Source organism: Dipodomys spectabilis, unplaced genomic scaffold (assembly GCF_019054845.1).
Source record: "Dipodomys spectabilis isolate Male_0828 unplaced genomic scaffold, ASM1905484v1 ptg000092l, whole genome shotgun sequence".
Taxonomy (NCBI): domain Eukaryota; kingdom Metazoa; phylum Chordata; class Mammalia; order Rodentia; family Heteromyidae; genus Dipodomys; species Dipodomys spectabilis.
Window position 1 is genome coordinate 15363977 of NW_024870769.1, and position 12012 is coordinate 15375988.

General features: G+C 60.3%; 5 non-coding genes across 5 annotated transcripts; all 5 read right to left on the reverse strand.

Annotated features, from left to right (window-relative positions):
• Positions 1–620: 620 nt before the first annotated feature.
• On the reverse strand, positions 621–739 carry LOC122112274. Its single transcript, XR_006148168.1, has one exon. It is a non-coding gene; the product is annotated as a 5S ribosomal RNA (ribosomal RNA).
• Positions 740–3415: 2676 nt separating this feature from the next.
• LOC122112286 lies at positions 3416–3534 on the reverse strand. The gene has a single exon (XR_006148179.1). It is a non-coding gene; the product is annotated as a 5S ribosomal RNA (ribosomal RNA).
• A 2696-nt stretch (positions 3535–6230) lies between these two features.
• Positions 6231–6349, reverse strand: LOC122112298. Its single transcript, XR_006148190.1, has one exon. It is a non-coding gene; the product is annotated as a 5S ribosomal RNA (ribosomal RNA).
• Positions 6350–9040: 2691 nt separating this feature from the next.
• LOC122112235 lies at positions 9041–9159 on the reverse strand. Its single transcript, XR_006148131.1, has one exon. It is a non-coding gene; the product is annotated as a 5S ribosomal RNA (ribosomal RNA).
• A 2692-nt stretch (positions 9160–11851) lies between these two features.
• On the reverse strand, positions 11852–11970 carry LOC122112296. The gene has a single exon (XR_006148188.1). It is a non-coding gene; the product is annotated as a 5S ribosomal RNA (ribosomal RNA).
• Positions 11971–12012: the final 42 nt, after the last annotated feature.

A 12012-nucleotide genomic window follows, 5' to 3' on the forward strand; every position in this document is an offset into this window, starting at 1 on the left:
ATCTATTCAAGGAGTAGGCATCCCACATAGAGAAGGTTGGGCAAAGCCACAAAGAAGCCCCTCAGGTACCCACAGGAAGTCATGCCAGGCAGTAGAGGGGCGGGTGGAGTGGCTGAGTGATGGGTGGGTACGGGTCCGGCCGGGGAGCTGCTGGCCACAGGCTAGATGTGCTTGCAGCCAGAAGCGAGAAACCAGTGAGCCTGGCAAGAGCAGTGGGGTGGGTGTGAGTGCGCCACCGTGCGGAAGTGCGGGGTGTGGCACGGGCCTGCGGTGTGGTCAGAGTGTGTGGGGTGGGCAGGGGCTCCCTAGGCAGGGCTGTGAGCACAGTGGAGCTAGGGTTTGAGTGTGTGTGGAGCAGGTGATTGTGATTGTGACTGTGAGGGAGTCAGCGTGCCAGGAGGGTGTGTGAGCATGTGTGGGGAAAGTGTGCAGAAGGCAGGCTGAGCGGTGCGGGCTGGGGTTGTGAAGAAGCAGACTAAGGTGGGCTGGCTTGGATGAAAGAAGAGGGCGGGGGGGGGGGTGGAGGGCGGCGGCGGAGGGGGGCGGAGGAGGCAGTAGGCCTGGGGTGGGCGTGGAGAGGTGGAAGGCCGGGGCGGGCCCCCGGGCCGGGTGGAGGCAAAAGCCTACAGCACCCGGTATTCCCAGGCGGTCTCCCATCCAAGTACTAACCAGGCCCGACCCTGCTTAGCTTCCGAGATCAGACGAGATCGGGCGCGTTCAGGGTGGTATGGCCGTAGACGCCTGCTGCCGCTGCGCGCAGCCCCAAATGCTGCTCGCCGCCTCTGCAGCCTCCGCTCTCCACGCTCTCGCCAGCCTCTGCCTGCGGCTCTCGCCTCACACACACCTGCTGCGCCTGCCTGCTCGCACAACTGCATCGGAGCACGCTCGCACCAACGCACGGACCGCAGCCTCTGCCAGCAAGCCGAGCCTGCTGCTCTCGCCGCCAAGCGCTCTCTCCCCCCTTCCACCCAACCTTCCCCACACACGCACTAATGCCCAGAAGGAGACCGGGCCGATTTCCCAGCGACTCACTGCCCTGCCCTCCTACCCCACAGCCTGCCTGCGTCAGCCTTGCACATTCAAGCGCTTAAGGCAAGTGCACTTGCAAGGCTCCCCACCTGTCTTCTCCGGCCGCCAGGCTACTGAGGGACCGCTTCCATCTCTCGGTGCATGGCTGTGCATTTGGCTGCTTCCCGATGCTTTGCATCTCACTGCGCTTGCCTCCCTCCCTCCCTCACCTCGCTTTGCCCTCACCGGCCATGCACTCAGCAGAGGCCTGGGCTTTGCAGAGCATCCTGGAAGTCACCTCTCTAGTGCCGGTGCAGAACCACCTAACCCAGAAACCTGGTCCACAACTGTCCTCAGGACAGGCCCATTCCTCACCCCACCAGTAACCCTCACCCAAACCCTCAACCCCATGGCGTAGGTCTACACCTAAGCTCAAACCTATCCCAAGTCTCACCCTAACCCCATCTTCCATACTGAAATCGCACCTGGCCCCTGTCCCCCACCTCTTCCCTAAACCTCACCTAACCCAAGCCTAAGGCCAATGCTGACCCCAATTCACAGCCAAAAGCTGAAGCCCAACGGAACCCCCGCCCTAACACCTAATTGGACCCTTCAGCCCAACCTCTGATCAAGACCTGCACAGCAGGTCTCTAGATGCCACCAGGGCCCCAACCCAGCAAGGAAAACCAGGGAGGACAGGACTCCCTTGGACGGTACATGGAATGGGAGGTCCCCAGTGTGGGAAAGCACGGGCGTGAGGCTGGTGCCTTGTCCTCTTTCTGTCCATCCAATCCAGCCTTGCCAGCCTCCTGAAACCACTGTGACTCTGTGTTTGCGCGAAGGGAGGGGTGATTCTCTCCCTAAACCAATTGCTCTGTCTTTCTCTCTCTCTCTCTCTCCCATCTCTCTCTCCCATCTCTCTCTCTCTCTCTCTCTCTCTCTCTCTCTCACTCACTCTCTGTGTGTGTGTGTGTGTGTGTGTGCCTGCACCGAACTTAATTCCAGGCTTCACTAGATCCCACAGGGTGGGGATGGCTTGCATACATTGGAGGTGGCTGCACAAGGCCCCCTGGGCCTCTGTCCTTCTGAGCACAGCCCAGCTCCCATGCCAACCCTCCCACCGTACTTCGTTGCGGGGACTGAGCATTCCAGCCCTGGTGGCCAACTGCTTCTTCTGACTGCCAGGCTTCTTCTTCACCTCGTGTCTTCTCAAGGTGGCAACTCCAACAGCTTCCAACCCATCTCCCTTGTGCTTCCTAGGGTGTGTGTTGGCAAGGCGGTGTGTAACTGCAGGGTCATTGGGCTCCTTCCCCCAAGGATCCCAAATCACTGGGGGTTCTTCTTCACAACAGCAGCCCGCACCTCTCACCCTGCAAAGTGGGATCCCACTTTGCAGTATGTGCTTCCCAGGGGGAGACACTGTGTCCCAGCCCTCCTTCCTCCCCACTGCACGCATGTAGGCACCCAGCGAGGCTCTGGAATCTCTCCGTCTAGTCTGCCTGCTGGATGTGCTGACAGCAGAGACTCCTCCTGGGGGCTTGTGCATGGGCTCAACAAGATGGCAGGCATACCAGGAGCCTCAGCTTTCTAGTCAAGCAAATGGCTGGAGTGTGCTCTATGCTTCTCTGTGTCCCTCCTTCTCTTGGCTAGTCTGTCCTGGCATTGAAGCTCAGGGTCTTCAAGCTGCTAGGAAAGTCCACAGGCAAGCAGGCCGGCAGGCAGGCAGGCAGGCAGGAAAGGCTTTCTTGGAACACTTGAGCCAAGCCTCATTTCAGTGATAGCAATTCATCTATTCAAGGAGTAGGCATCCCACATAGAGAAGGTTGGGCAAAGCCACAAAGAAGCCCCTCAGGTACCCACAGGAAGTCATGCCAGGCAGTAGAGGGGCGGGTGGAGTGGCTGAGTGATGGGTGGGTACGGGTCCGGCCGGGGAGCTGCTGGCCACAGGCTAGATGTGCTTGCAGCCAGAAGCGAGAAACCAGTGAGCCTGGCAAGAGCAGTGGGGTGGGTGTGAGTGCGCCACCGTGCGGAAGTGCGGGGTGTGGCACGGGCCTGCGGTGTGGTCAGAGTGTGTGGGGTGGGCAGGGGCTCCCTAGGCAGGGCTGTGAGCACAGTGGAGCTAGGGTTTGAGTGTGTGTGGAGCAGGTGATTGTGATTGTGACTGTGAGGGAGTCAGCGTGCCAGGAGGGTGTGTGAGCATGTGTGGGGAAAGTGTGCAGAAGGCAGGCTGAGCGGTGCGGGCTGGGGTTGTGAAGAAGCAGACTAAGGTGGGCTGGCTTGGATGAAAGAAGAGGGCGGGGGGGGGGGTGGAGGGCGGCGGCGGAGGGGGGCGGAGGAGGCAGTAGGCCTGGGGTGGGCGTGGAGAGGTGGAAGGCCGGGGCGGGCCCCCGGGCCGGGTGGAGGCAAAAGCCTACAGCACCCGGTATTCCCAGGCGGTCTCCCATCCAAGTACTAACCAGGCCCGACCCTGCTTAGCTTCCGAGATCAGACGAGATCGGGCGCGTTCAGGGTGGTATGGCCGTAGACGCCTGCTGCCGCTGCGCGCAGCCCCAAATGCTGCTCGCCGCCTCTGCAGCCTCCGCTCTCCACGCTCTCGCCAGCCTCTGCCTGCGGCTCTCGCCTCACACACACCTGCTGCGCCTGCCTGCTCGCACAACTGCATCGGAGCACGCTCGCACCAACGCACGGACCGCAGCCTCTGCCAGCAAGCCGAGCCTGCTGCTCTCGCCGCCAAGCGCTCTCTCCCCCCTTCCACCCAACCTTCCCCACACACGCACTAATGCCCAGAAGGAGACCGGGCCGATTTCCCAGCGACTCACTGCCCTGCCCTCCTACCCCACAGCCTGCCTGCGTCAGCCTTGCACATTCAAGCGCTTAAGGCAAGTGCACTTGCAAGGCTCCCCACCTGTCTTCTCCGGCCGCCAGGCTACTGAGGGACCGCTTCCATCTCTCGGTGCATGGCTGTGCATTTGGCTGCTTCCCGATGCTTTGCATCTCACTGCGCTTGCCTCCCTCCCTCCCTCACCTCGCTTTGCCCTCACCGGCCATGCACTCAGCAGAGGCCTGGGCTTTGCAGAGCATCCTGGAAGTCACCTCTCTAGTGCCGGTGCAGAACCACCTAACCCAGAAACCTGGTCCACAACTGTCCTCAGGACAGGCCCATTCCTCACCCCACCAGTAACCCTCACCCAAACCCTCAACCCCATGGCGTAGGTCTACACCTAAGCTCAAACCTATCCCAAGTCTCACCCTAACCCCATCTTCCATACTGAAATCGCACCTGACCCCTGTCCCCCACCTCTTCCCTAAACCTCACCTAACCCAAGCCTAAGGCCAATGCTGACCCCAATTCACAGCCAAAAGCTGAAGCCCAACGGAACCCCCGCCCTAACACCTAATTGGACCCTTCAGCCCAACCTCTGATCAAGACCTGCACAGCAGGTCTCTAGATGCCACCAGGGCCCCAACCCAGCAAGGAAAACCAGGGAGGACAGGACTCCCTTGGACGGTACATGGAATGGGAGGTCCCCAGTGTGGGAAAGCACGGGCGTGAGGCTGGTGCCTTGTCCTCTTTCTGTCCATCCAATCCAGCCTTGCCAGCCTCCTGAAACCACTGTGACTCTGTGTTTGCGCGAAGGGAGGGGTGATTCTCTCCCTAAACCAATTGCTCTGTCTTTCTCTCTCTCTCTCTCTCCCATCTCTCTCTCCCATCTCTCTCTCCCATCTCTCTCTCTCTCTCTCTCTCTCTCTCTCTCTCACTCACTCTCTCTCTGTGTGTGTGTGTGTGTGTGCCTGCACCGAACTTAATTCCAGGCTTCACTAGATCCCACAGGGTGGGGATGGCTTGCATACATTGGAGGTGGCTGCACAAGGCCCCCTGGGCCTCTGTCCTTCTGAGCACAGCCCAGCTCCCATGCCAACCCTCCCACCGTACTTCGTTGCGGGGACTGAGCATTCCAGCCCTGGTGGCCAACTGCTTCTTCTGACTGCCAGGCTTCTTCTTCACCTCGTGTCTTCTCAAGGTGGCAACTCCAACAGCTTCCAACCCATCTCCCTTGTGCTTCCTAGGGTGTGTGTTGGCAAGGCGGTGTGTAACTGCAGGGTCATTGGGCTCCTTCCCCCAAGGATCCCAAATCACTGGGGGTTCTTCTTCACAACAGCAGCCCGCACCTCTCACCCTGCAAAGTGGGATCCCACTTTGCAGTATGTGCTTCCCAGGGGGAGACACTGTGTCCCAGCCCTCCTTCCTCCCCACTGCACGCATGTAGGCACCCAGCGAGGCTCTGGAATCTCTCCGTCTAGTCTGCCTGCTGGATGTGCTGACAGCAGAGACTCCTCCTGGGGGCTTGTGCATGGGCTCAACAAGATGGCAGGCATACCAGGAGCCTCAGCTTTCTAGTCAAGCAAATGGCTGGAGTGTGCTCTATGCTTCTCTGTGTCCCTCCTTCTCTTGGCTAGTCTGTCCTGGCATTGAAGCTCAGGGTCTTCAAGCTGCTAGGAAAGTCCACAGGCAAGCAGGCCGGCAGGCAGGCAGGCAGGCAGGAAAGGCTTTCTTGGAACACTTGAGCCAAGCCTCATTTCAGTGATAGCAATTCATCTATTCAAGGAGTAGGCATCCCACATAGAGAAGGTTGGGCAAAGCCACAAAGAAGCCCCTCAGGTACCCACAGGAAGTCATGCCAGGCAGTAGAGGGGCGGGTGGAGTGGCTGAGTGATGGGTGGGTACGGGTCCGGCCGGGGAGCTGCTGGCCACAGGCTAGATGTGCTTGCAGCCAGAAGCGAGAAACCAGTGAGCCTGGCAAGAGCAGTGGGGTGGGTGTGAGTGCGCCACCGTGCGGAAGTGCGGGGTGTGGCACGGGCCTGCGGTGTGGTCAGAGTGTGTGGGGTGGGCAGGGGCTCCCTAGGCAGGGCTGTGAGCACAGTGGAGCTAGGGTTTGAGTGTGTGTGGAGCAGGTGATTGTGATTGTGACTGTGAGGGAGTCAGCGTGCCAGGAGGGTGTGTGAGCATGTGTGGGGAAAGTGTGCAGAAGGCAGGCTGAGCGGTGCGGGCTGGGGTTGTGAAGAAGCAGACTAAGGTGGGCTGGCTTGGATGAAAGAAGAGGGCGGGGGGGGGGGGGGGGGGTGGAGGGCGGCGGCGGAGGGGGGCGGAGGAGGCAGTAGGCCTGGGGTGGGCGTGGAGAGGTGGAAGGCCGGGGCGGGCCCCCGGGCCGGGTGGAGGCAAAAGCCTACAGCACCCGGTATTCCCAGGCGGTCTCCCATCCAAGTACTAACCAGGCCCGACCCTGCTTAGCTTCCGAGATCAGACGAGATCGGGCGCGTTCAGGGTGGTATGGCCGTAGACGCCTGCTGCCGCTGCGCGCAGCCCCAAATGCTGCTCGCCGCCTCTGCAGCCTCCGCTCTCCACGCTCTCGCTAGCCTCTGCCTGCGGCTCTCGCCTCACACACACCTGCTGCGCCTGCCTGCTCGCACAACTGCATCGGAGCACGCTCGCACCAACGCACGGACCGCAGCCTCTGCCAGCAAGCCGAGCCTGCTGCTCTCGCCGCCAAGCGCTCTCTCCCCCCTTCCACCCAACCTTCCCCACACACGCACTAATGCCCAGAAGGAGACCGGGCCGATTTCCCAGCGACTCACTGCCCTGCCCTCCTACCCCACAGCCTGCCTGCGTCAGCCTTGCACATTCAAGCGCTTAAGGCAAGTGCACTTGCAAGGCTCCCCACCTGTCTTCTCCGGCCGCCAGGCTACTGAGGGACCGCTTCCATCTCTCGGTGCATGGCTGTGCATTTGGCTGCTTCCCGATGCTTTGCATCTCACTGCGCTTGCCTCCCTCCCTCCCTCACCTCGCTTTGCCCTCACCGGCCATGCACTCAGCAGAGGCCTGGGCTTTGCAGAGCATCCTGGAAGTCACCTCTCTAGTGCCGGTGCAGAACCACCTAACCCAGAAACCTGGTCCACAACTGTCCTCAGGACAGGCCCATTCCTCACCCCACCAGTAACCCTCACCCAAACCCTCAACCCCATGGCGTAGGTCTACACCTAAGCTCAAACCTATCCCAAGTCTCACCCTAACCCCATCTTCCATACTGAAATCGCACCTGACCCCTGTCCCCCACCTCTTCCCTAAACCTCACCTAACCCAAGCCTAAGGCCAATGCTGACCCCAATTCACAGCCAAAAGCTGAAGCCCAACGGAACCCCCGCCCTAACACCTAATTGGACCCTTCAGCCCAACCTCTGATCAAGACCTGCACAGCAGGTCTCTAGATGCCACCAGGGCCCCAACCCAGCAAGGAAAACCAGGGAGGACAGGACTCCCTTGGACGGTACATGGAATGGGAGGTCCCCAGTGTGGGAAAGCACGGGCGTGAGGCTGGTGCCTTTTCCTCTTTCTGTCCATCCAATCCAGCCTTGCCAGCCTCCTGAAACCACTGTGACTCTGTGTTTGCGCGAAGGGAGGGGTGATTCTCTCCCTAAACCAATTGCTCTGTCTTTCTCTCTCTCTCTCTCTCCCATCTCTCTCTCCCATCTCTCTCTCTCTCTCTCTCTCTCTCTCTCTCTCTCACTCACTCTCTCTCTGTGTGTGTGTGTGTGTGTGTGTGCCTGCACCGAACTTAATTCCAGGCTTCACTAGATCCCACAGGGTTGGGATGGCTTGCATACATTGGAGGTGGCTGCACAAGGCCCCCTGGGCCTCTGTCCTTCTGAGCACAGCCCAGCTCCCATGCCAACCCTCCCACCGTACTTCGTTGCGGGGACTGAGCATTCCAGCCCTGGTGGCCAACTGCTTCTTCTGACTGCCAGGCTTCTTCTTCACCTCGTGTCTTCTCAAGGTGGCAACTCCAACAGCTTCCAACCCATCTCCCTTGTGCTTCCTAGGGTGTGTGTTGGCAAGGCGGTGTGTAACTGCAGGGTCATTGGGCTCCTTCCCCCAAGGATCCCAAATCACTGGGGGTTCTTCTTCACAACAGCAGCCCGCACCTCTCACCCTGCAAAGTGGGATCCCACTTTGCAGTATGTGCTTCCCAGGGGGAGACACTGTGTCCCAGCCCTCCTTCCTCCCCACTGCACGCATGTAGGCACCCAGCGAGGCTCTGGAATCTCTCCGTCTAGTCTGCCTGCTGGATGTGCTGACAGCAGAGACTCCTCCTGGGGGCTTGTGCATGGGCTCAACAAGATGGCAGGCATACCAGGAGCCTCAGCTTTCTAGTCAAGCAAATGGCTGGAGTGTGCTCTATGCTTCTCTGTGTCCCTCCTTCTCTTGGCTAGTCTGTCCTGGCATTGAAGCTCAGGGTCTTCAAGCTGCTAGGAAAGTCCACAGGCAAGCAGGCCGGCAGGCAGGCAGGCAGGCAGGAAAGGCTTTCTTGGAACACTTGAGCCAAGCCTCATTTCAGTGATAGCAATTCATCTATTCAAGGAGTAGGCATCCCACATAGAGAAGGTTGGGCAAAGCCACAAAGAAGCCCCTCAGGTACCCACAGGAAGTCATGCCAGGCAGTAGAGGGGCGGGTGGAGTGGCTGAGTGATGGGTGGGTACGGGTCCGGCCGGGGAGCTGCTGGCCACAGGCTAGATGTGCTTGCAGCCAGAAGCGAGAAACCAGTGAGCCTGGCAAGAGCAGTGGGGTGGGTGTGAGTGCGCCACCGTGCGGAAGTGCGGGGTGTGGCACGGGCCTGCGGTGTGGTCAGAGTGTGTGGGGTGGGCAGGGGCTCCCTAGGCAGGGCTGTGAGCACAGTGGAGCTAGGGTTTGAGTGTGTGTGGAGCAGGTGATTGTGATTGTGACTGTGAGGGAGTCAGCGTGCCAGGAGGGTGTGTGAGCATGTGTGGGGAAAGTGTGCAGAAGGCAGGCTGAGCGGTGCGGGCTGGGGTTGTGAAGAAGCAGACTAAGGTGGGCTGGCTTGGATGAAAGAAGAGGGCGGGGGGGGGGGGGGGAGGGGTGGAGGGCGGCGGCGGAGGGGGGCGGAGGAGGCAGTAGGCCTGGGGTGGGCGTGGAGAGGTGGAAGGCCGGGGCGGGCCCCCGGGCCGGGTGGAGGCAAAAGCCTACAGCACCCGGTATTCCCAGGCGGTCTCCCATCCAAGTACTAACCAGGCCCGACCCTGCTTAGCTTCCGAGATCAGACGAGATCGGGCGCGTTCAGGGTGGTATGGCCGTAGACGCCTGCTGCCGCTGCGCGCAGCCCCAAATGCTGCTCGCCGCCTCTGCAGCCTCCGCTCTCCACGCTCTCGCCAGCCTCTGCCTGCGGCTCTCGCCTCACACACACCTGCTGCGCCTGCCTGCTCGCACAACTGCATCGGAGCACGCTCGCACCAACGCACGGACCGCAGCCTCTGCCAGCAAGCCGAGCCTGCTGCTCTCGCCGCCGCCAAGCGCTCTCTCCCCCCTTCCACCCAACCTTCCCCACACACGCACTAATGCCCAGAAGGAGACCGGGCCGATTTCCCAGCGACTCACTGCCCTGCCCTCCTACCCCACAGCCTGCCTGCGTCAGCCTTGCACATTCAAGCGCTTAAGGCAAGTGCACTTGCAAGGCTCCCCACCTGTCTTCTCCGGCCGCCAGGCTACTGAGGGACCGCTTCCATCTCTCGGTGCATGGCTGTGCATTTGGCTGCTTCCCGATGCTTTGCATCTCACTGCGCTTGCCTCCCTCCCTCCCTCACCTCGCTTTGCCCTCACCGGCCATGCACTCAGCAGAGGCCTGGGCTTTGCAGAGCATCCTGGAAGTCACCTCTCTAGTGCCGGTGCAGAACCACCTAACCCAGAAACCTGGTCCACAACTGTCCTCAGGACAGGCCCATTCCTCACCCCACCAGTAACCCTCACCCAAACCCTCAACCCCATGGCGTAGGTCTACACCTAAGCTCAAACCTATCCCAAGTCTCACCCTAACCCCATCTTCCATACTGAAATCGCACCTGACCCCTGTCCCCCACCTCTTCCCTAAACCTCACCTAACCCAAGCCTAAGGCCAATGCTGACCCCAATTCACAGCCAAAAGCTGAAGCCCAACGGAACCCCCGCCCTAACACCTAATTGGACCCTTCAGCCCAACCTCTGATCAAGACCTGCACAGCAGGTCTCTAGATGCCACCAGGGCCCCAACCCAGCAAGGAAAACCAGGGAGGACAGGACTCCCTTGGACGGTACATGGAATGGGAGGTCCCCAGTGTGGGAAAGCACGGGCGTGAGGCTGGTGCCTTGTCCTCTTTCTGTCCATCCAATCCAGCCTTGCCAGCCTCCTGAAACCACTGTGACTCTGTGTTTGCGCGAAGGGAGGGGTGATTCTCTCCCTAAACCAATTGCTCTGTCTTTCTCTCTCTCTCTCTCCCATCTCTCTCTCTGTCTTTCTCTCTCTCTCTCTCTCTCTCTCTCTATCTCTCTCTCTCTCTCTCTCTCTCTCTCTGTGTGTGTGTGTGTGTGTGTGTGCCTGCACCGAACTTAATTCCAGGCTTCACTAGATCCCACAGGGTGGGGATGGCTTGCATACATTGGAGGTGGCTGCACAAGGCCCCCTGGGCCTCTGTCCTTCTGAGCACAGCCCAGCTCCCATGCCAACCCTCCCACCGTACTTCGTTGCGGGGACTGAGCATTCCAGCCCTGGTGGCCAACTGCTTCTTCTGACTGCCAGGCTTCTTCTTCACCTCGTGTCTTCTCAAGGTGGCAACTCCAACAGCTTCCAACCCATCTCCCTTGTGCTTCCTAGGGTGTGTGTTGGCAAGGCGGTGTGTAACTGCAGGGTCATTGGGCTCCTTCCCCCAAGGATCCCAAATCACTGGGGGTTCTTCTTCACAACAGCAGCCCGCACCTCTCACCCTGCAAAGTGGGATCCCACTTTGCAGTATGTGCTTCCCAGGGGGAGACACTGTGTCCCAGCCCTCCTTCCTCCCCACTGCACGCATGTAGGCACCCAGCGAGGCTCTGGAATCTCTCCGTCTAGTCTGCCTGCTGGATGTGCTGACAGCAGAGACTCCTCCTGGGGGCTTGTGCATGGGCTCAACAAGATGGCAGGCATACCAGGAGCCTCAGCTTTCTAGTCAAGCAAATGGCTGGAGTGTGCTCTATGCTTCTCTGTGTCCCTCCTTCTCTTGGCTAGTCTGTCCTGGCATTGAAGCTCAGGGTCTTCAAGCTGCTAGGAAAGTCCACAGGCAAGCAGGCCGGCAGGCAGGCAGGCAGGCAGGAAAGGCTTTCTTGGAACACTTGAGCCAAGCCTCATTTCAGTGATAGCAATTCATCTATTCAAGGAGTAGGCATCCCACATAGAGAAGGTTGGGCAAAGCCACAAAGAAGCCCCTCAGGTACCCACAGGAAGTCATGCCAGGCAGTAGAGGGGCGGGTGGAGTGGCTGAGTGATGGGTGGGTACGGGTCCGGCCGGGGAGCTGCTGGCCACAGGCTAGATGTGCTTGCAGCCAGAAGCGAGAAACCAGTGAGCCTGGCAAGAGCAGTGGGGTGGGTGTGAGTGCGCCACCGTGCGGAAGTGCGGGGTGTGGCACGGGCCTGCGGTGTGGTCAGAGTGTGTGGGGTGGGCAGGGGCTCCCTAGGCAGGGCTGTGAGCACAGTGGAGCTAGGGTTTGAGTGTGTGTGGAGCAGGTGATTGTGATTGTGACTGTGAGGGAGTCAGCGTGCCAGGAGGGTGTGTGAGCATGTGTGGGGAAAGTGTGCAGAAGGCAGGCTGAGCGGTGCGGGCTGGGGTTGTGAAGAAGCAGACTAAGGTGGGCTGGCTTGGATGAAAGAAGAGGGCGGGGGGGGGGGTGGAGGGCGGCGGCGGAGGGGGGCGGAGGAGGCAGTAGGCCTGGGGTGGGCGTGGAGAGGTGGAAGGCCGGGGCGGGCCCCCGGGCCGGGTGGAGGCAAAAGCCTACAGCACCCGGTATTCCCAGGCGGTCTCCCATCCAAGTACTAACCAGGCCCGACCCTGCTTAGCTTCCGAGATCAGACGAGATCGGGCACGTTCAGGGTGGTATGGCCGTAGACGCCTGCTGCTGCTGCGCGCAGCCCCAAATGCTGCTCGCCGCC